This window comes from Nannospalax galili, unplaced genomic scaffold (assembly GCF_000622305.1).
Source record: "Nannospalax galili isolate Female #2095 unplaced genomic scaffold, S.galili_v1.0 scaffold17, whole genome shotgun sequence".
Classification (NCBI taxonomy): Eukaryota; Metazoa; Chordata; class Mammalia; order Rodentia; family Spalacidae; genus Nannospalax; species Nannospalax galili.
The window spans coordinates 2224621-2229540 of NW_008342276.1; positions in this window are offsets into that span (position 1 = coordinate 2224621).

The following is a 4920-nucleotide window of genomic DNA, read 5'->3' on the forward strand; positions in this document are numbered from 1 at the left end:
CGGTGTTGTAGGACCAGGGAAGCAGAGAGAGGTGAGGGCGGGTCCGGGTCCAGAAGCAGTGCTCTTGGGGCCCAAGGAAGGCACCAAGCCGTCTGGGTGAAAAGGGTCAGGAAGCAGCACTGGCTCCCCAGGTGTCTGGGGCCCCAAGACTACGAATGGCACAGGGCCCAAGCTAGGAGTAGAGAACATTGGGGGAGTTGGAAGGGTGAATGTGGCTCGGGGAGTCAAGGCTCGAAGGGCTGCATGATAGACTTACCCCAAGAGAGGCCTGAGGGCAGGAGAGCTGGCCAGGAGAATTAGCCGGCGGTGCAGGTCCGGGGAAGCAGGGAGCGGTGAGGGCGAGGCCAGGGCCCGCTGAAGCAGTGCTCCTGGAGCCCAAGGAAGGCACCAAGCTGGCCTGGGCGAAAAGGATCAGGAAGCGACACCGGTTCCCCAGGTGTCTGGGGACCGAAGACCAGGAATGGTGCAGGGCCCAAACCAGGAGCAGAGAACAGCGGGGGAGATGGAAGGGCGAGTGAAGCCGGGGGAGTCAAGGCGTGGAGGACTCCTCGATGGGCCCACCCTGAGAGGCCTGAGGATAGGGGAGCAGGCCAGGAGCTTTATTTATTTTTTATGTGTATGAGTGTAATGCCGGCATGTGTATTAAAGTGTACCTGCGTGGTGCAGTGCCTGAGGAGGACAGAAGAAGGTGTCGGATCCCCTGGAACTGAAGTTATGGATGGTTGTTCACTGCCATGTGTGTGCTGGGATTCACACCCAGGACTTCTGCAAGAACAGCCAGTCTTCTTAACCTCTGGTCATCTCTCCAGCCCCTAGAGTTCTTTTTTAGAATGTGTATATTTCTTTTCTATTGAAATAATTTTTATGCTCAGAAAAAAGTTTACAAGTTTTATAGTACCTCAACCAATTTTTATGGTGATCTTTACTATTTTCCATTTTGATAATTTAAAATATAAATGTAAGTAAGTATCGGTATGATGAGTAGACTGTCCTGGGAGGGAGGCATGTCTGCAGGAGTGAGGCTGAGCAGTGCTGTTGGGGATGGAATCCCCCTCCAATCCTCTCCTGTTGGAAATACTGGTGTTATTTCTGAGTAGTGTTCTTCCTCCTTGACATGCATCAGGATCACCAATGGGCTTGTTACAACACAAAAGTACTGATTTCTGATTCAGTCCTTACAAGATTAGCTAGAAGTTTGCACATCTAAGAAGTTCCCAGGCAGAGCTGATCCTGCTGGTGCTGTGATCACAATTTGAGAAACACTGACCCAGAGCAAGAGTATCTTCTTCTAATTTGTACAGAGTCACTAACAGCTAACAATGGAGAGGGGCATGGTATCCAGCTGTTTGGGATATAATGGCAAAAGGTATGGATGCAAGGTATCATTCAAAGAGGATAGAACATGACACAGTTTTGGTAGACTAGTGAAGGATTCTATTAACTTTGAGGCATAATGCTAAAATTGGGGTCCAAATTTCAAGGAGTTAGGAGTAAGAGATAGATTAAGAATTTAAAGTAAATAATTGAACCATGAGAGATAATGAATGAATAGAGATAAAGACTGTAATTATTGAAGAATAAATTAGGGACAGACACGTAGAGAATAAAGCAGAATGCATACATTTTTAAAAGGTTGTGTAGGAGCAGAGGCAAGCCATAAATGTCCCCACACAAGCTAGGTTTGCTCTGTCAGTAACGGAGGCTGGGGCAGAGTATTTGGGATGTGCTGCTGTGATCTGTTTCTTAATTTGGAAAAGCATAGAAACAGAAAATTTGTGAGGAGTGGTGCCCTGCAGTTTGTGGAAGGATTTCCTTTCTCTGTGCCTTTGGCTGTTAAATAAGCAAGAGAAAAGAAGGCCCTCAAGATATATAATCAGAGACATCGCTCTTAAAACAACTTTGTGGGGAATAATAGAAACTCAGAAACTCTTTAGGCTACTGAATGGAGTCTCAGATGCTTCTGCTGGCAAAGGTGCTGCTGGTACATAGGCAGTCTCTGCTTTCACCCTCCCCTGTGACACACACACATCACCCTTCTTTGTTTACTAGACTGCTAGCAGAGAAGGAAGATCAGAAATAGCTAGTCCTGGGTTAATACTTTGCAACTATCTTTAGTAGAAATCCATAATGACCAAAGATATGTATATGACCAAAGTTGTTAGTGAAGGAATGCCTCCTGGGAAGCTATGATAGGAGGTGAATTTGAAAAAATAACCAAGAGTGTGCCTTCTATTGGGATCAACAATTTGGTTGGAACTGGCTATGTAGGCACTTGTGTATTCTGGACCTTTTTTTTATTATTATTACAAACCCAGTACGGAATAATAGCTTGGGCTCTCTGAAGAATTACCTATTATAATTCATTTACTGTACATCTGAGTGATCTGCTCCAAACAGCAAATGAGTACTGACAAATCATTTGATTCCTGTTAAAAGTGTTTTTATTGCCTCAGAAAGAACACTGGTCCAAGAATGAGTTAAGATCAAGTGTAATTGATAGTAGCTCACTTTTCAGAAGACTACTATGTATATATCACTTTGCATATACTTTCCAGAGGACTACTATGTACATATTACTTTGCGTACACTGTTTCTAATACTTGCAATACGAGAAGAATAGCAGTTCTCAACTAGGACTATTTTACCTGCCTGGTGACATTTGGTGATGTCTGAAGACATTTTTGGTTTTCATAGCCAGGTGTGACAAGGTGCGAGAGAGTATGCCACTGACATCTAAGGGATTGAGGCCAGAAATTCTATAACAGTACATTACACAACAAAGAATTATTTTTAGCAAAATGATGGAGAAATCCTGCTCTATAACCAAAATGCAGGTGATGAAACCAAGGCTCAAAGAATTAAATGCAATCCTGTGGTCAATGATGTTCAAAATGGATTTGAACACAGACTCAATTGGCCAGGCAATTCCTGCTGTCACAGAATAGTGCATCGAGTTCTAAATTTCTACAACCATAAGAAAAACATTCAACTTGCTGATATCCCTGTGTCCTAATCTCTAAGATGGAAGATATTACCAGTTGCCTTGTTCTTTGGAATATGTTTTTGGGGCAATCAAATACCATGCCATATGTGAAAGTGCTTCACAAAATCTGATGTTAGTCTTAGAAGTGGCATTAACAGGGTGACTACTAGCTTGGGATCTAGAACCAAAAGCTCCTGACCTCAAAACCATGCTCTGATATTGGCTTTCCATGTGACCTGGACCAACTGTCTTAAACTTTTTGTCGTAATTTTTTCAACTATAAAATGAAAAGTAGGGGCTGGAGAGATGGCTCAATGGTTAAGAACACTGGCTGTTCTTGCAGAAGACCTGGGTTCAAATCCCAGCACCCACATGGCAGCTAACAACTGTCCATAACTCCAGTTCCAGAGGATCTGAAATCCTCTTCTGTCCTCTGTGGGCACTGCAAGACACGGGTGAACTTAGCTACATTCAGGCAACACATGCACACACATAAAATAAAAATAAATAAAATTTTAAAAAATGAAAAGTAGAATCAGTGTCTCTTGGTAGTTTAATTAAGTTGGATAAGAAATGAAATTCGTGTGGAGAGTCTGGTACATGCTGAATGATGTGTTGGCTATTATCAATGTTACCACATATGTATTTATAAATATCATGAAGAATTTTTATTTCCATTTTCCTATGCTGATCGAGAATCCAGCTAATTTCACAAGTCCCATTCCAGCCATCACTGTCTGTTGTTAATGGGAGCAAACTTTTTGGAAACCAGATCATTCTGTGTAACCTACATAAACAAAGAGTCTCTGAGTTACAGTAAGAAAGAAAACAGTGTCTATTCATCCATCACAACCATGAGACGACTAGGAGGGTGAAATCGCAGTCACCTGATATGTGTGGAAACACTGTATTTAGACAAGTTCACAGCACACTCATCAATAGATTTAAAATGTTTTATTTGGGGGAAGAATCCCCACAGCATTAATTATTGTAAAAGAGCCTCATAGGATTGAATACTACATGTTTATGTGTATTGACCCTCAGGCAGTTTCTGTATTTTCATTAGCAGAACCCTCCTCTTAGAAGCTGGATGAAAACAGTTCTAAATTGATTCCTTTTTAAGTGTATACAAACAACTTAATAAAGAAATTTAGTTTTAGGCTGTGTTTGATGCAGTGACAGAATCTACAGGACTGCTTAGGTCCTGGTTCCCCACAGAGTGCTGGTCTTGCAGTGAACTAAATATAAAGTTGTTCCACTTTAGGGATGGTTTTATTGCTTCAATTCTGTATAGCCACAGTGGATGTGTTCTCTCTAACGATTCCAGTGTAAGTGTAAGTGAGATGTAAGTGTAATTGTCAAATATGATACTAAGAAGTTTTCCAAAGGGGCAAGGTATTTCATTGCCTTCATCTTGTCCATCCTGTTGCTTGAGACATGGAGGGGATGGCTAGAACTTTGTAGTCATTTTAAGCACCCTGAGGACAAGGGTGGTACCTGAAGAACGCATTGAAGGCTGGAAAGCTGGAAGGATGCAAGATCACTAATGACAAGTCCTGCATTTCCAAACCATGAAACTTTACTCAATGAGTTTAAAACATTCTTGAGTATGTGATCCACCACTCCTATCCCCTTGTGACCCTCATCCCTTTCCCAGGACTCTTCACAACATATTCCTTCATTTTCTTCTTTCACTGAATTTCCCGCTATCTGAAATTATCATATTTCTGTATTTGTTTAGTTGCAGATTGCTCATCTCCCTCAATAGAAGAAAAGGGCCCTGTTTCACTCATAATTTTATCTCTCCTCTAAAGTAGCAACTGGCACATGATACATTCAAGAATTACTCTGAGTGAATAATTTTATTTTACCTTAGTTTTACTGTAGATGAGAATGCTAGCCTGTGGCCATATTTTCATTATATATATGTGCATTAT